This window comes from Vulpes vulpes, chromosome 2, assembly GCF_048418805.1.
Source record: "Vulpes vulpes isolate BD-2025 chromosome 2, VulVul3, whole genome shotgun sequence".
NCBI lineage: Eukaryota > Metazoa > Chordata > Mammalia > Carnivora > Canidae > Vulpes > Vulpes vulpes.
This window is the reverse complement of record NC_132781.1, coordinates 124192583-124220321: the sequence shown is the minus strand read 5'-3', so window position 1 is coordinate 124220321 and position 27739 is coordinate 124192583. Positions and strand designations below refer to the sequence as shown.

At 39.8% G+C, this 27739-nt stretch overlaps 1 pseudogene; it reads left to right on the top strand.

Moving 5' to 3' along the window:
- Positions 1-7434: 7434 nt before the first annotated feature.
- Positions 7435-27739, top strand: part of LOC112908031 (heat shock cognate 71 kDa protein-like) — a 39911-nt pseudogene continuing 19606 nt past the window's right edge.

Here is a 27739-nt window from a genome sequence, read left to right as displayed (position 1 = left end):
GGACTCACTGAACATCGATGTGCCAGTGCCTTGACCTTGGACTTGCTACCTTCCAGAACTGTGAGAACTAAATGTTTAAACTATCTTATTATAGCATCCCAAGTTGACTATGACACAGGCTAATGAGCAAGATGCAATTAATCACTTACCTCTCAGATAAATGCAAAATAAACTGGTGAGTGTTTTGAAAACAAGGTACATGGCACTCTGAGAAAGTCTCAGTGGGGTTTGGCAACATTGAGTGTCAGGGAAGGCTTCTCTGATAAAGAGACAATATACCTAGACAGGAATAATGAGTTAATTTGGTTAAAACGAGGGGGAAAAGAATTCCAAAGAGAAGAAATCAGCATACAAAATCCTATGGGAAGAGGGTATGAAAGAAACCAGTGTTACCAGAGCAGAGAAGGAAGGGAATGCTGGCTGGAGAGGCAGGCAGGGGGCAAACTATGCATGGTCTTGGGCCATATTCAGGGTTTTGGTCTTGATCCTGTGAGGTATGGATAGCCACTGCAGGATTTTAACTAGAAGAGTGGCTTGACTAGGCTAAAATTTCAATGAGATCATCTAGGCTGTCATGAGAAAGAGACTGGAGAGAAACAGAATAGAAACAGCTAGTTAAGTTTGGGCAATTGCAACAGGGTCTGTGTCCAAAAATGCTATCTTCCAAGATGACTAGTCAATAGGAGTTTAGTCCTTTCTGGTCTGGTAGCACTGGGATGAAGGCATCAAAACAGTAGGCTCTAAAACTATGTAAACTAGTGGCTAATGAAGAGCACTAGCTTTGGACAACACCTGCGGTCGTCTTTTATTGACATTAATCAGTTGCATGGATTATTACTGTTCATTTTTAGCCAACATCCAATCTGCTCTTTGTTTTCCTGTCCAGTATTCAAAATCCAATATTTTTCAGTGCCAATCTGCCTTTATGTGCCCAATGAAGGGCCCTCCATTCCTTTACCTAGTAATTTCCTAAGTAATTTGTTCATGACTTGTATGTGATAAATTTCCAGCCAGTGAGAAATGTAGGAAGGTTGGGGAGCATGAGGATGTGTTTCTGAGGAAAATGTCTATCTTATAAAAGAAATCTATGAAAGCGACTCTGGATAGGACACTTAGAATTGCTGTAGACTATGGGTAGTGGAACGGGGAGTAATGAAGGAGGTTTAGACTCTAATAGCACTGTTGGGCTGTTAGTCAACTGAATCCATCATCCTCAGAGCTCACACTGCCTCTGATCTTCCTGTTATGTGGGATTATAAAGTCTTTAATTTGAATATAGGCTTAGGTTTCTTCTATTTGTAGATGAAAATATCCAATTAAGCAACTTGTAGTTTGGGAAAGCTAATTTTTGTATTTGAGCCACTTTCTTAACCTGTAATGTGGATAACAGTTACACATGGTGTATTGAAATATAGTTGTGAAGATTTTGATTATTGAGTGCACCTTACGTGCTTAGGTGAGTGCCTTGCAAGTAGTTGCTCAATAAGTTGTTGCTAAGGAGATAAATAACCTTTATATTCAGGTCAGCTAGGATGAACTTGGATTACATATGGCCACATGTTTATAGGTCCTATACCAGCCAATTGTTTGGAAATAAGCAAAAAGTTATACTTTATTTTTTCCTGTTCTGTCTTACCTTGACTATTAGAGTTTTGTAAGGTTATATAAGTATACCCTAGATCACCTGGATTGCTTGTTTGTTTTATTTTTCTTCCTTGATGCTTCATTTCAATACATACAAGTAGATTGGCTGTGCAGATGATTCATTTTGGTCAATAGGTTGTCAGAAAACACTAGCTGAGTGGTTACTAGAGCCAAAATCTTTGGCTATGGCTTCCCTATCTTTTGTTGAAGGATTTCACATGTATGACTGCAATGTGGGGATCACTTTGGCAGTGGGATTTTACTTACTCTGATGCTGGGAACACTAAATCAACTTTGATATTTCTTGAATGTGAAGATCAAAAGCCTAGTTCTTTCCTGAAATCCTAATAAGATTTTGGACCACTGGCAGCCCTTTACAAGCTGTCTTGACACTTCCAAAATAAATCAGATGATTTAATGTCAAAACTTGATTTTGAGCATAAAACCTGAAATACTGTCCCCCTGCCCTTCCCTTTCTGTCTCTATCTGAATTCACTAGGTGATTTCTAGCCTTGTACCTTCCTTTAACTATGTTATTAAAGACCTTACCCACTGAGTGACTACGATTAGGCACTAAAGCCTGTCTGCAATTAGCATGCTTGTGACTTCAGAAAGAAAGCTAACATTTGAGTGCAAGGCATGGTGCTAAGGGATTTACATTGTGATATTACTACTGTCCTGTAACAGATGAAGATCTAGGGTCAGATCATAACTTGACGAAGTCACTAACTAGTTAGTAGTTGATAGAAGTGGAGTTTGACCCTAGGCTTTCCTCCCTCCAAAGCCACTTTACTGGAGATAAAGGATACAGCATAGAGTATTAAGAAGCATTTCCCACATGGTCAAAACATGGACTGCGACATCAGGTGTCCATGTCCAATTGATAGCTCTGCCACTTACTGACTCTGAAAACCTAGGCAGGCTACTTAGGTGCTTTGTGTCTCAGTTTCCTCACCTATATAATGGGAATAATAAGAGTACTTATATCGAAGGTTTGTTGTGAGTATTAAATGCATAAATAAATATTTGAAGTACCTATAACCATTCCTGGCACAAAGCAAGTGCTAGTATATGATTGTAAATATAATGTGCTCCATGACATTAGATAGATGTGTCTGAGTTGCAATATTGCCACTTAGGAATTAATGTCATTGTGCATTTTATAATTGAAGGGGTAATACTTTTGAGCAAGTTGTTTTTTCTTGATAATAAAGCCAGTATTTGGCAGGCTAGAATTTAAATGCTAGTCTTAAAAACTGGAAAACCAGTGTGTTTCCTCTATCAGGCACAGAATGGGACACTTTGGGGAGTTAGGAAAAAACCCTCACTAAAGATAATAACTGTAAGGCTAATATTCTTGCAAGCTTTTTAGACTTTGCAGGGATTACCCTTGAGTGATCAGGGATTTTCTTTGTGTAGTGAGACTTAAAAAGCAAATATGATTTCCAAAAAAAGGTCCAGGTACAATGCATACATATCTATATTCACTAGAGATTTCTCATTTCCTATTCAGTCTTTTGTCATTAACAAAAGCTTCTCTTACTCATTTTACCTCCTTTATCTTTTGTTGGTAAAATAAGAGGTTTTAAATAATTTAAGTTGGTCACATATAAGCCATTTTTAATGACTGCATCATTTTTGAATCAGTGTGCTATAAATAAATACAAAAACTGGAATAAATTTCATTAGCAAGTAAACATAATACATATCACAGAACACTTCACATAAATTCCCTTCTGTGCTTGTCAAGCAAAGACTCGAGAAATGCTTGTCTCTGCAAGCTGCACCAAGACTTCTAAATTGCTTCACAGAAGAGATATTCAATAAACACAGACAATTAATAATCATGTTCCCGAGAGACTGAAATGGAGCCTCCCATATAGTCCCAAATAGTTAAGGAAAAGTGCTTGTCCTTATACTGTCCTTGAAGCTCTGCCAATGGGTACTATGAATGGGTGAGATAGACATCCCTCTTTGGGGAAGAGGGACATATAAACTCAAAGTTTATCATTGTGAATGTACAGCTGTTAAATTTTCTCTTCCTACAATAGATGCCTCCTTTTTCTGGAAATAATACTGCCATCTTCTTTCAATGAATCCATTCTTTGCCATCATCAATCCATATAGTTCAGGTGGAATTGATTTACTCCTCCTGCTTCAGGGATGGAATGTAACCCAGACTTGAACAGTCAGCAAATTCTATCCTTTGGACCACAAGAGTTGGTCTAGGGGTAGGTATATGACCTAAGACAGGAAAATAAGACTGAATTCTGGGCCTACATACAGGGAAAACTCCCTGTATGTAGACTTCGAGCTGGAGCAGCCCCCAGGTGGGAACCAACTGTTTGGAGTTAGGTCAACACAAGAATGCCTAGAAATGGAGGAATCAGCTGTAAAGATTAACTTGAGCACCTTGATCTAGTCATGTCTCAAGACCTTACCTTTGAATTTTCTGTTAACATGAGGCAATAGTGTATTCCTTTTCTAAAATAATTGGTATTTTTCCTAAGTCTTATGCCACTTTGCTTTCTATCACTTGGAATGAGAGTCCTCATTAGTAAGACAATGTAAAAAATAACATCATAGTTACAGGGACAAAAGTTCTCAGGGCATCCTGGATGGAGAGGAAGCACCTTTTTTTTTAAAAAAAATAAATATTTTATTTATTTATTTGAGATAGAACAGAAGCAGAGGAGAGACAGAAGGAGGGGGAGAAGTAGACTTCTTGCTGAGCAGGGAGTCCAATGCAGGGCTCAATCCCAGGACCCTGGGATCATGACCTGAGGTGAAGGCAGATGCTTAACCAACTGAGCCATCCAGGTGTACCAACAAGGGACATTTGAATTATTTGGAAGTATGGGTAAAATTTCACAAGGAACATAGGGTAGATAAAGTCATTTTGGAGAAAAGGAACAACATATGCGAAAAGGAGGGACATTTCAGGGAAAATGAGAAATTGGAGGTGATGCAGCACTGTGTTGTGGTGAGGAGAGATGAGAGATGGGCTGGAGCTGTACTATGTAGGACATGAAACAGCACACTAAGCACTGTGGGCAATGTGAACCATGGGAGAAATGATGTGGCTAACGCGCCTGGTTGATGACTGTGTATGGTGGCAAAATGGAGAAATGCAGTGGAGTGTAGAGAAAGGCAGGTGGGAAAGCTGATGTGGAGGCAGTGACAACAGCTCAGAAAAGAAATAAAAAATTCACAGACTGGACTCAGGAAATATATTGGACCATTGCTATCTTTTTCCAGTCCTGCATCTGTAACAGACATTGCTACTTGACCAGCCCCTTCCTCGGTGGTGGTTTCATAGTATTGTTCCACACGGCCTTCCTGGTGACTTGTTGGACTGCCTGTCTGGTTGAAACCTATGCACTATTTCAGACCATCTGATATAGTCCATACAGATGCTATAATGAAAATTGAATTCTCTTGGGTTGATGGTGGGTTTACGTTTTGGGGGTTGTGTTATAGAGTGAAAACTCTAATTTTTTGACTCCCAGAGGTAAATGGACAAATCCTTTGCTGGGAGTGGGGAATATTGGAGAGTGAAATCTCAACTTTTAAGAAAGGCTACAACTTTTGAGCACCTTGAGCAACTTTTCTTCTCTCAATGCAAGCAATAGCTATGGCTCAACAACCAAAACAAAGTTGATGGACTCCGTGGGGGCCACTGTGAAGCCCAAGCTACTTTAATAGGATGTGAAGCACGTGTACTTCTTTGAGGTCACAGCTTTCAATCTGACCTGTGGCCATAAGAACCACCATCTGACAGCTCCTTGGCAGCTGCTGTGGAATGAATTATGGGTCTCTGGACCATTTCGAGTAGCATGAGTCCACTTCAGCAAAGCCGCTCTGTAGTTACTGCTGAGGAGGGAGTGCTAAACTGAAAGGCAAAGGAATAAATGCCTACAGAGCTGATCCATCTGCCTGTCAAAGAGGTTTTCCCACAGCCACCTGTGAAGCCCTTTGGGTTAAAGGCTACAGTGAGCACTTCCATTGGAGACAGGGGACTCAGGCAGTGGTGTGTGCCTTCTTTTCTTGGCTCGAAGACACAGGTTTACAAAGTAGGAACCTGAATGGCTTTGAGAGTTGGTTTAAGAGAGTTGGCCTGTCCCCCAGTTATCAGAGAGGAGCTTTTTCACCCAGATCCATCAGCCAAAGGACTTTAGAGTTATATCAAATTTACATTTTAATGAAAGAAAAGAAATTCCTCATTTGGACAGAACCAAAGGCCATATACAAAGGATTCTGGGTCTTGGATGTAGAGGTCTGAAGCTTTTTGAGAGTTTCCCTCATTTTGCTGCCTTAGTGGTCTTGTTTTTGCTTGCTCATACGGGAAGGAGAAGACACCATTATTTTAGAGAATCCAGCATTTTACGATAAAGGACAGCAGATCTATAGCAGACGAACAATTGGAGATTTCAAAAGCCTGTACAGTACCAGTGTTTTCAGAAATTCAAAGCAAACCTACTCCCAATACTGTACAGAAAAAGAATTACCATTTATCAAGCAGTGGCAGTATGCCAGCATTCTTTCTATATGATCTCATTTACATTCCTCAGTCATGTGAGATACATACCATTATTTCGTTGATTTTTTTTCAAATAAAGTAAGAGTTTAAAGAAGTAACTTACTCATGCTTCACCTAGAGAAGGGATGAAGCCTAGATTTAATCACACACATGGTTTCTAAGCCTGTGTTGGTTTCACTCCACTGTCATACTTTATGGTATAGCAAATGGCTTGAGTTGGAACAGATGTTCCCAACCAGGACAAAATAGAAAGACTTATAAGTCCCTAAAAATAATAGGTATGAGTGTTCTGCTCAGCACATTACAGTCATTTCCTTAATTCATTCTGACAATAACACTATGCATTGCTTACCCATTTTACAGATGAGGAAATTTAGAGATTCCATTTAGTTGTCCAAGTCTTCCCAGCCAATGAATGACAGAACTGGGGTTAGGATCAATCTCTGCCATGCAGAGATTCAAAACACATCCTCTGAACCACTAAAGCAGATGTGGTACATAGAACTATGAACAGAGGTATATGAGATTATTTTAGGGGACATAGAAACAGATACTTTTAATTTATTTTTTTAGAGGCAGGGAGGGAGGGAGAGGATGTGAAGCAGGCTCCATGTACGGGACTCGATCTCATGGCCTTGAGAACTGAAAATCAAGAGTCAGATACTTAACTGACTGAGCCACCCAGTGCCCCTAAGCAAGTACCACTTGAAAGTAGTTCTTACTTAAATTAATGTAGGTGAGATTACTTTTTCTAATGGTGATTATTTCTATTTTAAGATGAATTTATTTAAATGAGAAGTGAGTTGATTTAAATAAAATATTAAGCGAATAATAACGTGACACATGGGCACAGCAAAATGTTCAAGGTGGTTCATGAAAGACTGAAATCCGGGGACCGGGAGTCACTGTGGTGTGATATGCTGCTTTTGAGCAGTAACTTGGACTCTAAGCTGGGGAGTAGTAGGGAGACACAGTGAAGTTATATGCATAGCACTGCAGAGAGTTAGGAATAGCTCAGCTTCCTGGGAGGCCTTGAAAGAACATGTATATCTTAATAGCTCCTTGCCTTGGTTTCTCAAAAGTTACATCCTGTGAGTGAGTGAGCACGTTTAGTCTGTTTCACTTTTTGCATTTTATCCAAATGTCCACAGTCAGTTTATGTCCCTATTCTTCCACAAAGCTTTCCTCTGAATCCCTACTGCCTTACTGTCTATACCACGAAACCTAGCTTTTCATGGTAATGTCTGGTCATGGGCTGTTTTTCTCTGTCCCTTTTGACCAAAGATGGCAAATACATTTCAGATCATGACTTAACTCTGAAAGATGGCTTTTGGCTTTTGGAATGCTACATTGATGAAGATTCTGAGGTTGCATGTGAGATCAGTAGGAAAGGATACCATGATCTGTTAGTAATGCCTGTCATGGAGCAGGTTAGGAGAGAAGACACATGTGTGCTACATGTTGGTCACCTCTGATTCTTGGCTCTCCAACTAGATGGTGGGTCTCTGAGAAAATCATCTATGGCTTCTTCATACATTGCACTTCTCTCAACATGTAGCATGTTTACAGATCCTCCAATTCTCTTATTTCCCATGAAGACAGATTTTGGAATTCCAAGAGAATCTGAAGTGCTTATATCAAATTCCACTGTAGATTACATACGGGTATAGAACCTGCACTTAAGTTTTGAAGACAAGGTAGTTGCTTACCAAAGAACAACTGATCTTCTCTTTCTCCCTATGCTGTAATGCAGCAAGTACTAAATATAGCGTTTAAGGATGGGGGTAGGGAGAACCAGGAAAGGAATGGATCAGAAAAGTAATGCCTTATGGCCAAAATGAGCTTGCACAGAACACCTGGAAGACACTTTTCCTCCATATGTGAATCTAATCCTAGCCAATCATTTTTTTCCTTGGATCTGACATCTCCTTGGTTTTTCTCTATGATTCTATTACTTGTTTCCAAAGAGCAGATGGGCAGCAGGTAGGAATGATTGGTTCATTGGTTGTCTTTGCTTGAAATTTCATCAGTACCACAGTAGGGTAAAAAGCAGTAGCTTCCAGGATTCATTCACAGTGGGATATTGATCTAGACAAGTGCCTGCGTTATACCCAGAGGTATCAAATCATAACTGAGAAAAATGATCTGCAAACAGAATCCTGTATATGCATCTAGTTTAGGCACTACTTGACAAAACTGAAGGTTCTGCTCACCTCTCCTTTGACTCTCCTCTATTTTCTTAGCTATTTTGCCATATTCACTCCACTTAGAGCAGACCCCTCTTTCCTTGGGAACATACAATCTGTTCCTCCATAATTCTTCTTTTTAAAGTCATTTGGCATCCTGGGTCACAGTATTTTGGAGTCCTTGCTTTTGCATTGTTGACTATATACCATTTAAAATAAGTTATTCTCACCTATATAGGCTTTGTATTTTTTCTTCCAAAGAGTACTTCCCAGTATAATGAATGCTTTGTCTTTTGTTGGCTTATTTGTTTTGTTTTGTTTTCAGGTCATTGAATCTTATTCCTGTATGGATTCCAGGCAATGTTAATAGACCAGTGGAGAAGATACTTAGGGTTACAGAGATTTCACTGAATCATATGTGAAGGCATTCCTTGTTCTGTCGGATTACCTGTAGTCAGTGGCTCTCAGCCATCCATCCTAGCATGAGCAGGTTGTTAAATGATTAATAATCATGCATGAGCTCCTTTTTCCATATAGTTAATACCATGTCTGTCAGAATGTTAAGCAGATCATATAATGCTGCACAAAGTTGGGTATGGTTTGGTGCAAAGAAAAGACAAATACCAGTATACCATGAAGCTGGTAGACTGTGTGTTGACGGAAACATGGAGAAAAACAGGTTTCGTCTGCATCTGTGAAAGGCAGAGTTAAGGAAGTAAATATTTTCACTTAAACACCTGTTGAAAGGCACTGTTCTAGAGCATTTTGTAATTATATTTCCAGAGCCTAGCTTAATACCTGGCATAGGGAAGACCCCCTGGGAACTGCTTTCTAATGTAAGGAATAAGATCAAGGTTAGCTCCTGCTATTTGCCTACAGATGAAATATAAGGCAGTCTGGAATGTTTGGTGATCCTGCATTTATTTTCTCCAAAAAGAATAAGATTTATAAAAACTTTTTTTGGTTCAGTGGTACATACACATTTGAAGGGCTATAGATGAAGGAGTTACACATCTACAAATAATAGTTTAGTTCATCACCTGTGTGTATTTCAGGAGATAATAGATTGATTTATAAGTATTTTTTCCCACTTGTATATACTTTAGGACAACTTTATTCAAACTCTTGAGCTATAGTTTTGATATTAGCATCTTTGACATTGTTCACTCTTTTGCTAATATGCCTTCTGATGATTCATGTTGTTCAAAAGAAACTTAGGCTATTGCCCAAAGATATTTCTTAGTTGAGAGTGTAACACTAAATTATGCAGAGCTCCATTGGCACCAGTCTCCCTGATGCTGGTTCTAGAATCCATTAATTCTTTATTTCAAGAGCCCTTTTGGTGTTTAGCAAGCGCTGCTGTTAGTATTGAAGCTGTTGAATGAGTACATTTCTTCCCCCCTCAGGCTTCTTCCCTCAATGGTGGAATGTAACAAGAAGCTTTCTCTTGGGATTCACTTTTGGCCTCCATTTAGTCTAGAGGAACTAGAAGAAGAGCTTGGAAGCTGGTGCAGGAAGATCTGAACAGGGAAGAAAGATTTGGGAAGTGGTCCCGTCTCATACTCGATTGTGAAGACTGGAGCATGGAGCTAGAAGAGGTTGTGAAGATGATAGACTCCAACATTTAATAATTTAAAAAATGAAACAAGTCTAGGGGAGGTTTGTGTCCCAGGATGCTTCTCTTCCTTTGGCTCTAAAGCCCACGTTCTTAACAACTGCATCATCTGTCCTCCATAGAAATGCATATGATTCCTGGTGTTGCTCATTATTAACTACGAACCCTTAGGCAAGAGTCTTAGCTTCTATCAACCTAAGCTTCATTATCTTCAAAATGGAGTAATGATCCTCATGGTGATTTTGTGAGCAGAGATGAAATAATCTATGTAAAGCATTCATCACTATCTATGACACAGCAGCTCAGTATCCAGGAGCTACTACTATTACTACTGCTAGAGTTACTGCTTCATATTTTATAGGTGTTTTTCTAGGCATTAAGTGCCTTCCTGCTACGCTTCTCCAATCCCTTCCCACGTAGACCTACTTTGATACTCAATATTTACTGAAAAATAGAAATGACTGAGAATTCAGTTAGTGTTAAATGAAGCTGTGTCAGGTCATTCACAATGACTCCCCTTCCTTTACCTTTGGAACTCTCACTCACCTTTGCAACTGTGATCAAATAACACTTGTTCCAGGAAGCTGAGCTATCTCTGCTGAACTGAGACAGTGATGGTCTGAATGCTGCAGACTGGGTCAGGGTGAAATGGTGTGTGTGTGTGTGTGTGTGTGTGTGCGCGTGTGTGTGTGTGTGTGTGGTACTTCAAACATAGAGAATAGCAGAAAGTATGAACCAAACATTGAGATTTAGTCACATGACAGTTGAACTTGAAACAAAAGAAAAATGGGGTATTTTCTTTCCTACCCTAAGTCTTTTATTTATCCTCCTCATTTGAGGAAATAACCCAGCTCCTGACAGGAACACTAAAATAGATATTGGTAAAGGCTGGTCATTAGAGTTCCAATTAACAAATGTCTCCTTGCTGCTCTCTCAGTACATGTAATTGATAGAGGTGCTTGCAGAGTCCTGGAGACGTCAGCTTGGCATTCTCTAAAGATATGGCAACTATTATTTTCTCTTCCTAGTTGAAAAGCATAATTTAAAAACCTCTTTCTCTTTTTCTTTGAATTGCTCTATCTAGAAAAATTGATGGTACATTTACATGAGGCTGGAGACCCAGAGGTCACAGTCTAAAGTCTGCATGGGGACTTTATCTACCCAAAGTTTCAGGGGAAAGTCCAAGTGGCTGAAAAAGCAGTTTTAAAAATCAATTAATTAATTAATTATTGAAGTTTGATTTGCCAACATGTAGTATAACACTCACTGCTCATCCCGTCAAGTACCCCACTCAGGGCCCGTCACCCATCACCTCCACTCCCCCCCACCTGCCTCCCCTTCCACTATCCCTTGTTTGTTTCCCAGAGTTAGGAGTCTCTCATGGTTTGTCTTCCTCTCTAATTTTTCCCACTCAGTTTCCTTCCTTTCCCTTATAATCTCTTTCACTATTTTTTAAACTCCCTGTATGAGTGAAACCATATAATGATTATCCTTCTCCGATTGGCTTACTTCACTCAGCATAATACCCTCCAGTTCCATCCACCTCGAAGCAAATGGTGGGTATTCATCCTTTCTGATGGCTGAGTAACATCCCATTGTCTCTATAAACCACTTTTTCTTTATCCATTCATCTGTCGAAGGACATTGTGGCTCCTTCCACAGTTTGGCTATTGTGGACATTGCTGCTGTGAACATTAGGGTGCAGGTGTCCTGCCGTTTCACTGCATCTGTATCTTTGGGGTAAATCCCCAGCAGTGCAATTGCTGGGTCGTAGGGCAGGTCTATTTTTAACTCTTTGAGGAACCTCCACACAGTTTTCCAGAGTGGCTGCACCAGTTCACATTCTCACCAACAGTGCAAGAAGGTTCCCCTTTCTCCACATCTTTTCCAACATTTGTTGCTTCCTGCCTTGTTAATTTTCACCTCCTCACTGGTGTGAGAACAAGAAAGGCTTCCCTGTGCCTCCCCTTCCTGCCATGCAGCTTCTCCCTAGACTCTTGCTCTGAGCAGGAACAATCCTCGCGTCTCTTACCAGTCTACAGTTACGAACGTTCAGATTTTCCAGCAGTTAGGCCCATGCCTGCATCTGATACCCAAATGCTTAGCTTACACTTGTTGAGCACTTACTATGGGCAAAGCACCATGGTAGTTTGTGTGGGCCTTGGCTTAAAACAAAATTGCCTTTCTAGTGCAGTGAGAAAAATGGATCAAAAGGTCCAAAAGGATGAAATGGGAATGAGGAGGTTTCTTTCTTCTTTCCATCCTCTCTTTCTCTTTCTTTCTTTCTTTCTTTCTTTCTTTCTTTCTTTCTTTCTTTCTTTTCTTCTTTCTTTTTTCTTTCTTCTTTCTTTCCTTTCCTCCTCCTTATTTTTAATGGATAAATTTGACCCATATATCTTGCATTTATACAATACTGCACTATAATACTTTGATACATTTGCATATTACAGGATGACTGCTACTGTAATGATGTTTATCATAATACATACTTAGAGTGCGATGTTATGGCCTATATGTTGCTGTGGTTTCAGTATCTATGTTACTGAGGTTTCTAACTGTGGACCAATGTTAAGAGGAACCAGCTGCAAAGTTCCAGATGGCACTGAGGTATTGGCACTGTCGGTGAGCACCCCATGTAGTCCAGGGAATAACAATATGTTACTACCAGTTGGAAAGTGCACAGGCCCTGAGCCCCCCACCTCCTCCGTGGTGAGGCCCTTTCCCTAACACCAGCCTATCTCCTATCTGACTCCAATTTTCTTCCTCCTCTCCGGGCACGGTTCAACGTGCAGAGCTCTTCCTGCCTCAAAACCTGATGTGTCTGCTTCCAACTGCGCATCTTTACAATCTCAGCTTATGTACCACATCTTCATGGAGGCTTTTCTGGAACACACCGTGAAAGTAACTCCTTGTAGTCTTTTTATTCCTGTACCGAGTTTTATTTCCTCTTTAGTACTTAATTAGGGGCTGGATCTGTGCAGGGACTGGGTGGTGGTGTGAGGCCACCCCTGGACCACTTTATCTGTCTGCCCGGGGTTTTGTTTTCACTTTCCTTTATTTTAGCATTTTTTCTGCACAGTCCTTAAAATTGTCCCATCAGTATCTTACAATCAATGGAGCGTTTTTAGAGCTTGTACTCAGGAGTGTTTTCTTTCGATTTCTTTCCATAGCTCGTGGTCTTTGCTAGGGATGTTGTTTTGTATACTCTGGCTTGTGGCCTTAGTGCTAGCACATTGGCACATGGCGGGTACTCAATAAATGTTAACTGAATTTTCTGGTGCCTTTGGCATGTGGTAGGACTTCTTTAAGCATCAGTTGATCAACCTGTTGCATATGAGAGAGAGAATAACGGTGCCTCTTTTACTTGGATGTTGTGAGGAGGTGGAAGGAAAAACGATGTAGGGTATGTGGCATAACATAGGTGTTAGGGTGGAAATTTCATGAACAAAAAGGGCATTCTTTGAGCCTTTGCTTCTTTTTTTGGATAAGCAACTTTCAGTGCTCTGTTCCTGAGAGTTAACATTCAAGGAGTCAAGAGTTTGTGCTTGATGTATCTGGCAGCACTTAAGGGCTCTTTTTTTTTTTTTTAGCTAATGTACCTTTGATGAGGTCAGAGGGTAGAATTCTTGACTAGTTGTCAGGTCTGAGTTTGTCCTCTTATTTAACTCAATTAAGTAAGAAAGAAAGCTATCTCTATACCCAACGTGATGCTCGAACTCACGATTCCAAAATCAAGAATTGCGGAGTCTACTGACTGAGCCAGCTAGGCACCTCTGTCATTTTATTTTAATTTGAAAACTTCGCTCTTCCATAGTAATTTTTTTTCCTGTTTTAACAAAATTTACATCAGGTCCATTTAAGGGGAAGAATAACATAGTTATGCACCAGAATCCCTAAGCTAAGACTGAATCCTTATACACATGCTGGGAATTCTCTTGGGTTAGCTATTGAAACTATTGGAACTCTTTGCTTTGGACAGATCCAGCAGTAAACTTCTGAATAGCAAGGGAAAGACTAATCTTTTATTTCTACAAATGATTGAACTAGTATTTATCGAATACCTACTATGGGTCAGGCCCTGTACTAGGTGCTTATGTCTGTGTTCTAATGAATCCTCAAACTTGTGAGGCAATTAGAGTAGTGTTATTACCTTGTATTATACATGAGGAGACTAACAACAGAGAGTTTGTGTCATTTTCCTGGGCTATCACAACAAATATGTTAAAATCAAGGCATGATAGATTTAGAGTTCTATACTTCTTCCTGTGAAGACCCTCTGTGTCAATGTAAAAGTTTCTTTCTGTTGGCTGTTGTTATATCATGTAAAGTGGCAGAATAAATTTTAAGAATGTGTTTGAGTCAGTCATGGTACATATACAGGCGTGGACATGCTCCAAATTGACCTTGGAGGCATTCTGCTTATGACTTTAGGTCATGATATTTGTGACTAAAACTCTGGATAAAGGCAATTCAAAGGGCTGGGTATTAAATTTAAAAATTCTAGTTGAAGGCATAAGAGAACTACCAAGGAAGTGAAGACTTGAAGGACAATGATCTGAGAGAGGAGAGAATTTCACAGTGTTCAGTGCTGCTTCTGTCCTCTGGGTGATTATTGATTTAGAAAAAAAGAAAAGTGGCTAAGAGCCTGAAGAACTGAAAGTAACATTCAGAATACTAATCAGGGTAAGGGATAAAAATTGGATTTCAGGGCTTGTGAAGGAAGATGGTCCCTGGTAAAATCCTAAGGATCCTATGAGTAAAAGTGGATTCGAAATAGATAAGTTTTCATGGTAACTCATGTCCAGCTTTGAATTATCCTGTGCTTTAATTGGATCAATATTATTAGGGACACTGTAGGCAGATAACATCATTCAGGATATCATATATTCTCTATACTTTTCATGTACAAAATGTAATATTGAATAAAAATTTCAGGCTAAAAGTTACAAGGGGAGATTTGACCAAAACTATGGTAAACAAGAGCTAAAAACAGATAATGAAAACCAATCCATAAGAGATGCGGATATTTTATATAAAAGAACTAAAATTAGTACATCCAAGGAATTAAGAGATAACAAGGAAAATTTTGACAGCAAACTGGAAACAACAAAAAATCTAATAGAACAAAGAAACAGAATAAATTAAATGAAGAATTATGTGGATAGGTTAAATAGCAGCTTAAACACAGCTGATGAGAGAATTAGTGAACAGGAGGATTGCAAAGAGGCAATGCCCAGACCTAGGCATGGAGAAAGAGAAAGAGAAAAAAAAGATTTAAACCAAGGCCAAGGAGAAAATACTAAAAACAGAAAAGCAAAATTATCTTCAAAGAATCAACAATAAAATTAACAACTTTTTTTTTAAACATTTATTTATTTATTCATGAGCAAGATAGGCAGAGAGAGAGAGACAGAGACATAGGCAGAGGGAGAATCAGGCTCTCCATAAGGAGCCTGATGTGGGACTTGATCCCGGACCCCGGGATCATGCCCTGACCTGAAGGTAGACGCTCAACTGCTGAGCCACCCAGGCATCCCAACAACTGTGTTTTTGACATAAACAATGGAAACTCAATTGTAGTCACCTTCCCTTACCAAAGATAACCATTATCCTGAAGATGAAGTTTTATTATTTTCATGATTGAAAACTTTTGTCATATATCCATAGGTCTACTAACAAAATAAAGCATTGTTTGAGTACTTAAAAACATTACTTAGTGTTTAATTCTATAGATTCTATTTAAGTCCACTTAAAAAAATCTAACATATTTTGGGATGCATTCATGTTGATATAGTGCCATGCAAGAGTTTCAGGATATACTTGTAAGTGGACTTACTGAACTAAAAGGTATTCACATATTCTTTGCAACACTAGTTAAAAAAAAATGCACTCTACTAGTTATACCCAATTTCTTATCAAAATGGGTGGTGAAACAATTTTTACTTCCCTCAGTAGTATATGAAAGTCCTCATTTCACTACATCATAACCAACACTTGGTATTGTTGAGTTTACATTTTTTTGGTTATTAATATATGTGACATGGCATTCATTATTTTAATTTTTATTTCTCTTATTACTTAATGAATTTTATATTTTAACTTATTTATGGTGGCTTATTTTTTTAGAAGAACTGTTGCATTTTAAATAGTCAAATTTATGTCTTATGACTTGTACTTATAGACATTACTGAAGCAATTTTGTACTAACCCAATATCATAAAGATATTCTATATTTCTTCACATTTAAAAATTTTTCATCTTTTACATTTTTGGGCTTACACACATCAGGAACTGGCATAAAATATGATTATAGTTTATTTTATAATATTGATATCCACCATTTGAACAAGCCATCTTTCCCTCTTGATTAGTAATGCCATATGTCATGTTGTCATATATCTAATTACCTTTTGTCTGTTTCTTGAATCCATTCTATTTTACTGATTATTTTTCATGTGCACTTATCACTCTGCCTTAATTACTATAGTTATGTTGTCTGGATGATGAATCCCCCAATTTGTACTTGAAAGTTGTTTTGAACACTCTGGCCTTATCCTATCCAAGCGAATTTTGATGAATCTTGAAAAATGTACCCCTTTTTATCCTGTGATTTCCAATTTTTGATATAGATATGAATTCAAAAAACATTTGTGTACTAATAAAACCAAACCAAACCAAAACAAAAAACCCCCAAAAAACAAAAAGAAACCTCAATGTGAGTGCAGTGATAAAGGCCAACACAGACCTTGAGGTTAAGAGATAGTAGAGGGTGGTGGACACCATGTAAAGTCATATAGCACATGCCCTATCCAAAGAGGGCAGGTTGTTTTCAGCTTCAGCTCAGTTTTGCCCTCTGGGAATATAGACTCTGGGCCAGAGAGAAAATGAAATTCAAGAGAATCTGGAAAGCTGATTTTGTTAATATGGAATTTTCAATTAATGAATGAATGTTGATTGAATTTTTAATGAAACATTGGATGGACCAAAGAAAATATCTTTGGTCCAAAGGAAAATATCTCTGACCTTCTTGACATCAAACTCAGATAATTTTCATAATTACATTAAGTAGGAAAAAGGATAGAACACTAAGATTTGAGGTGAGGAATCTTGGAGTCATGATGAAACTTTGAAGTACCAAGTTTATGATCTTACCAGTGGATCCAGAGAACAGTCCCCTGACTCCAAAGTGATTATCCCAATGCCAGATCTCAGGATACCTGCTACAGTTCTCAGGGAGTTTGGCATGGGACATTTTAACAATAGGCCTCCATTGCATTCTACCTATGTTCATACCTCTACATCCCTATCCCCATCTTGTCCTCCTCTTTCTGTTTTTCAAGCTGTGTTCTGTTCTGTTGTTATAGGAATTAACTCATTCTCACCTAACTCTCTAGCACACTGAGTCTGTAATTTTTATACTTACGAGTCTGCATCTTAACAAAGTAACATGACCCAATGTTGTCTTCTTAGAATTTTATGTAGGTGATAATAGGTCTCTTTCCCTGAAGTGCAATTTTAAAACTATGTAAGGGACCTTTATAACTGGTCTTTCAAAGTTAGAGTTACGTGTTTTTAAAAAGACCAATCTATTTCTTGCTCATTCTGATATCTATTTGATTACTCATTGCCTTAAAGTATAGACTCTTAAATCTAAAGCACCACTTAATCCAGATTAAGACCATCATCTAAGATTTCATGTACTCTCTTAGCTTGAACTGGCTTCAGTGCAACCTGGCATGAATTCCTGCACCGAGAATTGCCAGGTATTGACCAATGGCTACACACTTACTCTGATTACAGAAAAAAAAAACAACAAGTGAGGACAATAGATGAGGACTTTCTCTGATTTCTGAGTGCTAAAAAGGATGTATGCTATTTACAACCTTACCTGATAAAAATATGATGCCAGGGATCACATCATCATAAGATACAAAGCTAGAGAAATGTTCTGTGTTCCCCTCACCTTTTTGTTGTTGTTCATAGATTCCTTCTTGTTCCAAGCAGACCTGGATAAAAGGGAATATTTACGCATTGTACTGACTCATGTCAATGGTATCTTCCTTAACTGAATAATTTATTCATGGCTCTGGGGATATAGTAACATCCCAGAAAGACAGAATTCATGTTCTCCAGGAGCTTACATTATATAGCAAGGGAAAGGGACTGAGAGTAAACATACAAATAAGATCTTTGTGGATATTGGTAAGTACTTGGAAGATTGTTCAATGAGAGAATGGCATAGAGGGGGTGTATGTGTGTGTGTGTGTGTGTGTGTCTGTGTGTGTGTGTGTGTGTATGTGACACTCAGAACAGGACTGTTAGGGTAACAGGCCTGGTTTAAATATTCCTGTAGTGTGCCCCATCATTGCATCCATAAAGCACAAGTGCCACAATACTTCATAGAGCCCATTAGAACCAGATTTCTAATACAGTAGGCACTGTGATAATAGTGGTAATATTAATAGTCACAGTAATACCAGCAGTGGTAATACTGACAATAGTGAAGTAGATACAGAGTGCTTTCACATTTGTACCACTGCAGTGGTGCTGAGACTTTGAAAAAGTTACTTCTTGTCTCATCTGATCAAAGAGGCAGTTGGAGCCGATGACCTCTGTGGTTCCTTCCACTCTGTTTTCAAAATGAAAGAGTGTCAAATCCTCTAGTTTCTTATGTTCTGTCTCCTTGTCCTGGGTTTCTCTTCTAGTTGGTTTTTCATTATTCATTTCATCTTCATAAAGTTTTCTTCTAACTGGGAAGTGTGTGATTCAGTTCAGAGAATGGCTTTCTTTGGCAGAGAGAAGTGCCAATTCTGGGGCAAGTCCTTGGGACTATTCCAAGGGGGAAAAAAAACCCAGTATTGAAAATATACAGACATAATGTATGATGAGGAGGTTAGGTTCTAGAGTCTGACGGACTTAAATTTGAGTTTTGGTTCCGCATTTGCCAGATATGTGGCCCTGGACATATAGCTTGACCTTTTTTTTAAAAAAAAAAAAAAAAAAGATCTTATTTTTTTATTTGAGAGAGAGAGAAAGAGAGAGAAAATCTGAAGTAGACTTTAAAAATTTTAACTGAGCACAGAGCCCAGCGTGGGGCTTGATGCCACAGCCTTGAGATCATGACCTGAGCTGAAACCAAGAGTTGGACACTCAACCGACTGAGCCACCCAGGGCTGCTAGCTTGATCCTTTTGAAATTTCATTCATTCACCTGTAAAAAGGAGGCAATGATGGTATCTACCTCATTAGATTTTTATGTGTGTGTGAAATAATGCTTGTAAAATGTCTGTTTATGTGGTACCCACTAAAAGTTAGTTGCTATGATCATCATCTCAGTATATCTTTAGGACTGATTATCTTTTAAAGATCAGTTTTTGATCTAAACTGTATGTGAAATAATTGTACTTGGAAGGGTCTTGGATCTAGCCTCTTGTCTGAGGTTTAGTGGCCTTGATTTATACCCTATAAATGATGGGGGTTTATTCTCTCTTTGATTGTCTTCATGCCTTCAGCAGTTCACTTCCTCCTCCCATTAATGGCATAGTTTTGACAAGAAGATAGAATATTAAAATAGTGGAAATAGCCTAGGAAGGGAAAAAGAGTGATCATCTCACCTCCAAAGGAATCACTTGAATTTTAAAAAATGCAGTAGTTCAGTAATACTTCTCCAAAGGCCACTGTTTGATCACTAGCTTAATCCTTTAAGAGTATATGCCTTTAAAGTGTGAAATCTTTGCCCTCAAAAGAACCCTCAGGCAATTTTTAGTTGTTTTAACTTGCCAAACTCTGGAAGAAGATTTCTATTTCCTTTAGATATGTATCTCTGTCTTCTGGTATGTAGAGAGAGCTGTTGAATGGGTGCCTAGCAACACGGCTGGGTGGCTGAGGACAGGCTGGGCTTTGGGTTCACCCAGCAAAACACCCAAGGGTGCCTAGAAAGACAATGTAATTAAACAAGTCGGAAGTAGGTCAGGACTTGAGACAAACACCCAGATGCTTGGGAAACTAGCTTTGGGATTTGAACGCCCCTGGAGTGAGAAGTTATTTGGGTTCCTGTGCCTGGGAGTTTTCCCTGTTTGGTTCAAATCACTTAGGCAGAAACAATGCAATTCTGAGCATGCATTTTAGGTGTAAGCTTGGGTAATGCTGGTTGTCGGAGTAAGATGTGAATAGAGATACATGGTAGGAGCACTAGATCAGAATGGTCACGAGTGGGGCTGCAGGATGAGGCCAACCTGTGTTCAGTCACTTCTCTACTTCTCAGGTGGGCAACCTGGATGATATTATTTCACTACTCTCAGTGTCTTTTTTTCATTTCTGTATTGGGGGTAGTAATAACATATTGGGTTGTATGGATTAAACAAGATAGTGACTATTAAGTATTGAGTGCTGTGCAAGCTACTTGGAAAATAACTTGAAGGATGTGATGAAATACCAGGCCCCAGCCCGTGGCTGACATCATGTTGCATTCTATGACCCTCTTTGAATTTCCCTCCGAGAGTCCCCACTCGTGGCTCAGTTGCCACTTTGTGAGGAGGCAATTATTTTATCCCAGTTATGTAGATTTGGACATACATAAGCCAGATACTAGTTTCTTGATCAGATAGAGACTAGTGTTGTTTAGTTAATGGATATCACTGATAGACAGGGGAGGACATCTCTTCCTTGCAGAACACTGATAACCTGTGGACCATGAGCCACAGTAGATGTGTCCCTGACTCCAGGAGAAGTTTTGTGCAACTATGGGCCTGGTTCATCTTAAGTACAATGAGACTTTGGAAAGGGTAAAAACCAGGCTTGACTTGGAGGCTTATGCTGTTGAAATGCTGCAAACTTCTGGAGTCATACTACATACTCAGAATGAGCAAATACAGTGCTAGTGGAAAAAAGTCAGCTGTGGGGGCCAGACAAGCTTGAGTTCAATCTTGGATCTGCCAAGTATTCACTATGTGATCTCATAACAACTATGGAATTATAGTAGATCATAAGAAATGATTATAAAATGTTCAGGGGGCGCCTGGCTGACTCATTTCGTTAAGCATCCAGCTCTTGATTTCACCTCCGGTCATGATGTCAGAGTTGTGAGATCTAGACCTATGTCAGGCTTTGTGCTGGGCGTGGAAATTGCTTGAGATTCACTCTCTCCATCTCCCTCTCCCTCCTGCCCCTCGCTTGCATGTTCTCTCTCTCTCTCTAATAAAAATTAATTCAGAACTGTATATAGGTTAGTATCTAGTAGATTTATATTACTATTATTAAAAATTATTGCAATTTCTTTTAACCCTTAAACTACATCACGGCATGCAATTATCTTGCATTAAGTGGACTAAACATTACATAACATTATAAATATTTATTGAGGACCATCTTAGGCTCTGGGATGATGACTAATCACTGTTGCTGTCCTTAGAGAATTTGTATTTCATTTGAAAAAATAGGCGTATGAATAAGGCAAAAACTCCAAAGTGCTCATCACAAGGCACAAGCATCATGACATAAGGATAAAGAGGAGACAAATTAATTATGCCTGGGGGGTACCAAGTAAGTGTTCATGGCAGAAATGTCTTGACAGTGGGACTGTGGCTTTTGCCTTTTTTATTGAGGGGGCTGTGTGAACAAAGGCTCCAAGGTAGAACTTTGTGGAGTGTGGATGGGACAAAACAAATGGTTCAGTCTGACTGGATGCTCTAGAGTGTGTGGAGGGATATTGTAGAAGAGGTTGAGAAGAGGTTGGGTTGACTTTTTACCCTAGAAGGGTTTGAATATGCAAATATTATTTACACAGAAACGTCTTTAAAAAAATGACTTCATTCACTTGTTCTTTCCTTCCTTCACCAGCGTTTATTAACTGCTTACTCTGCTAGATACTGTTAGGGAGAAAAAGCAGTGAACTGGACAAAGCCAGTGAGTTTCCAGTTTCGGGAATAAGCAATTTCATTAGGGTGTGCTGAGTGGCCTGATAGTCAGGGAGGTCACCTCACAAGGTGACCTCGTTTGCTATTGGGGGAAAAGAGAGGGCTTTTCAGGGAAAAGGATTCTAAGTTAAGATTTGAGGGACTAGGGCAGCCCGGATGGCTCAGTGGTTTAATGCCTGCCTTCGGCCGAGGGCGTGATCCTGGAGACCCGGGGTCGAGTCCCACGTCAGGCTCCCTGCGTGGAGCCTGCTTCTCTCTTTGCCTGTGTCTCTGCCTCTCTCTGTGTCTCTCATGAGTAAGTAAATAAAATCTTTAAAAAAAAAAAAAAAGATTTGAGGGACTGAATCAAGTTAATCAGGTGAAGGGGTAGAGTAAGGATATTTTGAGTGGAAGAAACAATATGTTCTATAGCATAGAGGGGAAGCAGATTATGGTGGTTTTTGAGAATTGCAAGTTAATTTAAGATTGGTGGAGCATTGGGAAAAAGTTAAAAGTTTGGTGGTGGTAGGGTGGTGGTGTCCTAAAGAACCTTGTAAATCATGCAAGAGAAACTGTATTTTATCTATGGGGCCTAGAAAACTTTTAAACAACATTTGCTTTGCATATGGAGGCCAGAGAATGTGCACAACCCGATTACATTTGTATCTCAGCATATTAGAAAATAGGGATTGGAGGAAGCAAGGCTGGAGGCAAGAAGACCACCTTAGAGGATACTGTGGTCTTGCAGATGTATCTGTGTTTATCTTTCCCAACAGTTTACCAGAATGTGGGAGGAAGGATCTTACTCTCACCTTGTGTACATGATGTATTTGGTTGCCTGAGGTGGGGTGGGGTCCTGTGGTTTATATCATGCTAGGCAATAGTTCGAGCGATTGCTGATCTCCTAGGGGAAGGAGGAACCGGATCCTATCCTCTGCTCTGGGGATGCTGGGAAGATACCTTTACAAACTTGGGACAGTGTTTGCTGGAAGCTTCTCAAAAAATAAGTCTAGAAGTGGATGCATCACTTTGCAAGAGACCCCCATCCCCCATTTGCCTGTAGAAGTGACAAGCAGGGGAAACAGTGCCCATTTACTCTAATGAGACCCAGAGCCAGCAGCATCTGCTCCAGGGAGACACAAATAGGGCGGCTGATTTGACAGCAATTGAGTGCACTTGTGAACTTGTTCTTTGTCCCCTAGGAAATCGCAATAGCAAACGGCACAGGGTTGGAGTGTGTTGAGGCAAAGTGTGCCATCTCAGAGCCTGTCTGATACCCTTGTCAAATGGAGCAGTCCTGTAGACTCATTAGAGATGGTTGGAGCTGCTTTTCTTGATCCTGTTGGCATGCAGTTTATCCTCTCTGTTGCTGGCTATTGGCTTCTGCTATGCTTGAAGACAGAAAGAGTAAAATGTGAATCAGCGTTTGCTGTTCCTGCTGAGACTCACTCAGATCTTAGAACTGGGAACTGGGGAGGGCATAAAGCACACAGGACCCAAAAAATCAGCCACTAGTCAGAGAGTGACTTCATTCTAGAACCTTTCAATACTGTACTGTGTGTTTTTTTTAATTGCTGTATAATGGATTACTACACACTTGATTTAAAACAGTCCACATTTATGATCTCAAAGTGTCTGTGGGTCAGGAGTCCAGGCAGGAGTTAACTGGACATCTGCTCAGGATCTCCCAGGGCTGAAATCCAGGTCTTTATCAGCTGTATCCTCTGTTGGGGGATCCACTAGGAGAAACCCTGCTTCCAAACTCCCTCAGGTTCTTGACAGAGTTTATTTTATTGTGCTAAAGGAATGAGTTCCCTGCTTTCTTGATGGCTGCCAAGTGGGAGCTGATCTGAGCTGTTAGAGGCCACCAGTCCTATCTTGCCACATGGCTCTCATCTCAGAGTGGCAGTTTGCCATTTCTTGGCCAGCAGCAGAATTGCTCTCTGACTTGGAGTTTCTCAGACTGCTTTATAGATCTCACCTGCTTAGGTCAGGCCCACCCAGATTAGCATCCTTTTTGATTGACTCAAAGTCAACTGATTATGTATCTTAACTCCATATGAAAAAAAAAATCCCTTCTTCCACATAAGAAAAATATAATCATGTGGTGATATCCTGTCTTATTCATGAACTTCCTCATGGGGAGGGGGGATTATATAGGATGTATATGCCAGACAGTGGAAACCCCAGGTGGGGGAGGGGTGGAGCATCTAAGAATTTTTGCTTGCCACAACTGCCTATCAACTTTTGTCCACAGGCAGGCCCCTAAACCTACGGAGACTATTTCCTAATTTGCAAAATGGGTATATCCTGTATAACCATTCACAAAATAAGTATATTCAGTCTTGTTTATCCCTGAGCAGGTATAGTCTCAAAGGATGAGGTACTTGTGGTTTGTGAATTATCAAGTGCTGCATATACATGAAGATTGTGTCCATGGAGACCATGTAGCTTTTTGGATGTGATTTTTAAAAATTGGTCTTGCCAGTTCTTCTTGTCCTTTTTACATAACCAACTTGAAACGTAGAAGTTTTGGAATACATAAAGAATCCACAATGGCTGAAAATGTGGAAGGTACAAAAGAGTAGGCAGTAAAATGGGAAACTTTTCTTTCTCTTTTAGTGGAAAATTGATTTTGGATCTTTAAAAAAATTGAGTGACATGCAACATGTATTAGTTTTAGGTGTGCAGTATCTCTATATGTTATGCTGTGCTCACCACGAGTATAGGTACATCTGCTACCATACAGGGCTATATCACTGACTGTATTCCCCATGCTGTGCCTTTTATTCCTGTAAGTTTCTCCTTATGTAACTGGAAGCCTGTATCTCCCACTCCTCTTCACCCATTTTTGCCCACCCCCTTCCCTCTGGCAACCATCAGCTTCCTCTCTGTAATTAGAGGTCTGGTTCTGCTTTTTATATATTTATTCATTTATTGTTAAGATTCTGCACACAAGTGAAATAATAGGGTGTTTTTCTCAGTCTGACTTACTGCAAATACCATAATACTCCCTGCGTCCGTCCATGTGGATGCAAGTGCAGGACCTTGTCCTTTTTATGGCTATATAATATTCCATCACATACATACACGTGTATACACACCCTATCTTTTTTTCTCCACTGGTCTATTGGTGACTTGTAGGCTGCTTCTGTATCTTGATGGTTGTAAATAGTCCAGCAATAAACATAGATGTGCATATATCTTTCCAAATTAGTGTTTGCATTTTCTTTGCATAAATACCCAGTAGTGGAATTCCTGGATCACAAGGTATTTCTATTGTTAATTTTTTGAGGGATCGCCAAACTGTTTTCCAGAGACTGCACCAGTTTGCATTCCCACTAGCAGAGTGTGAGATTTCTTTTTTCTTAAAATCGGAGGATTTTTCTTAGCCCTTTTCCTAGCCGTCAATTTCCCTTGGCCTAGGCATTATGTGCCATTTCTCCCCAATTTGGGGATCGCCCTTGCTGCTACATTGCCTTTAGTTTGCTCACTGACTGTTCATTAAACCCAGCTGTGTTCAGAGAAAACCTATCATCCATCCATCTTAATCCGAAAAACAATTGGGTTTTAAAAACGTTAGGGTTTTAGTGGCTGGTGATGTGCTATGCTCTGCAGCTAGTACTATAATTAATAGAGGTTTTCAATTCAAAGGGTTTTTTTTTCTTTAGGGAGGCCTGGGTGGCTCCACGGTTAAGCATGCCTACCTTTAGCTCAGGGTGTGATCCCAGGGTCCTGGGATCAAGTCCCACACTGGGCACCCTGCAGGGAGCCTGCTTCTCCCTCTGCCTGTCTCTGCCTCTTTCTTTTTGTGTCTCATGAATAAGTAAATAAAATCTTAAAAAAATAAAGGTTTTTTTTTTTAATGTCATAATTTTGAAAAGCATTATAAAAGAGCCATTTCTAAAGGGGAAGCAAGATGACTATAATCCTCTTGAGGAGGCAGTATAGAACTCAGTAACCACTCTATGCCTTGGCTTCCTCATCTAATAAATGGGGGTGCTAATATAATATGGCAGTATTTATCCCATAACATTTTTTATGAGGATTGAATTTAGCTGATTACTATAAAGAATTGGGCAAAGCACCTGGCACATATTAAGTTCCCTTGTTTGTAATTATTGTAATTAACATCATCACAGAGTTGGTGTCTATATGTGCCTGTCCCAGGCTTGCCCGTTGAGTGGCTCTCTTTGCTTCTGCATTCCTAGAGGCAGGCACAATTTTCACATCACCAGTCAGGATCCAGCACTCCTCATTTGTCCTTAAGAAAAAAACCCCAAGTAATGATGAAATGTCAAGATGGCTCTTGAAAGTAAAAAGCAGTTGAAGGCACTTGCCTCTGGGCTAGCAGACAAATATAGATAGGCACATCAGAATACTCACACCCCTCCCCTCACAAAAAAGTGTCACCTTTGTGCTGTAGAATCTCTTCTTGATACTTGACAGACCTCAAGCCCAACCACAGTCCTGTTCTCTCAGAGCTCCTGGGCCAAGGGAGCAGGTGTCAGGAGCCACTCCTGAACTCCACCGTCTGTGTGAGCAGGCACTTGGAGCCAAGGCCATCAAGGCCTGGCTGACCCAGCAGTTGTAGTAGATTAGATTTGAGCTCACTGATTTTTACTCCTCGGAGACCCGGGATAAATTCCAGCCAACATAGGCAAAGCAAAATTTCAAGCCGTCTTTCTTATTCATTTTCTGATTTTTCTCTTGGCTTTCTGTATGTGCTACAAGCAGTGCTGGGCTAAAGCATCCTTTATCTTACTTTCTGGGAAGGAATTCTAATCATTCTACAACCTTTGTACCTGTGGGCTGAGGTAGAAGATTTTACTGCTTTTTAATATCACTTTAATTGAGAAGCCAGATCATGACTTAAATTATGGTTCTCCTGCCTTCCATTTCCATTTTCTGCCCATAAAATGCTCAGTTAATAGCCAGAGATCATAGGTCTTCCTGAAAGAACAGGAGGAGCTGGCTGTGATAAAGAGGTTATTTCTCCAAGTTGAGGTGATCATTCAAAATCTCATTAAGAATACATTTCTTGAAAATACTTCATAGTTCCTGAGGAAGAATATTTAATAAAGAAAACACGCCTCTTCATGGGTGGTGGTGGTATGAGTATAGGTAGGTTATGAGTGAGACATGAGAGGATGATATTCGTGTGCTCAGTAGAACTTCTGCAGATTGCCTGATGACCTTATAGAGACAATATATTTGTGGTAATTAGACACTTCTGTATAACGTACCATGTGCAAATAGCTTCCAAGTCGTGTGTAAAATATATCCAAGAATTTTTCAAAAGGAAAATGCCACCTTTTCTGTATCAGGGTTGATGGTTGGTTTTATTGCATCAAGGGTACACAGAATTGGAGGAATCCTAAACATTAGATCAGGGCGTATTTTTGTCATTTGTTCATCTAGGACCCATGTTTATTTAATTAGCTCTTTAAGAATAGGCACGAAGGCGCCTGCTTTGCAAATACAGGGAATTGCAAGAGGGCCAGTGTGGCTGGAAGAGCGTTAGAAGATGAAGTCCAAGAGGTGGCCTGGGGGCCCCACCTCTGCAAGACAGAGTTTAACTATGTGAGATGAACAGCCATTGGTAGGGGAAAGGAGGGCTGCTAAGAGAATTGATTTGGTATAAACCGTTCTCAAATGACCACTGTCACTGTTACTTTGAGAAGAGCCTTAGAATGGGGGAGAGGTGGTCCAGGGTTGACCTAAGGACAGTAGTTACTGGGCTATTCTTAGGATGCAGTTGAGAAAACGTAGTGGTGTGACCTGGGAAGGTTGTGTTGGCAGTGACGAGTGGTGGGTGGTTCTGGACACATTTTGCTTGAAGTTTTACTGAGTTGTTTGGA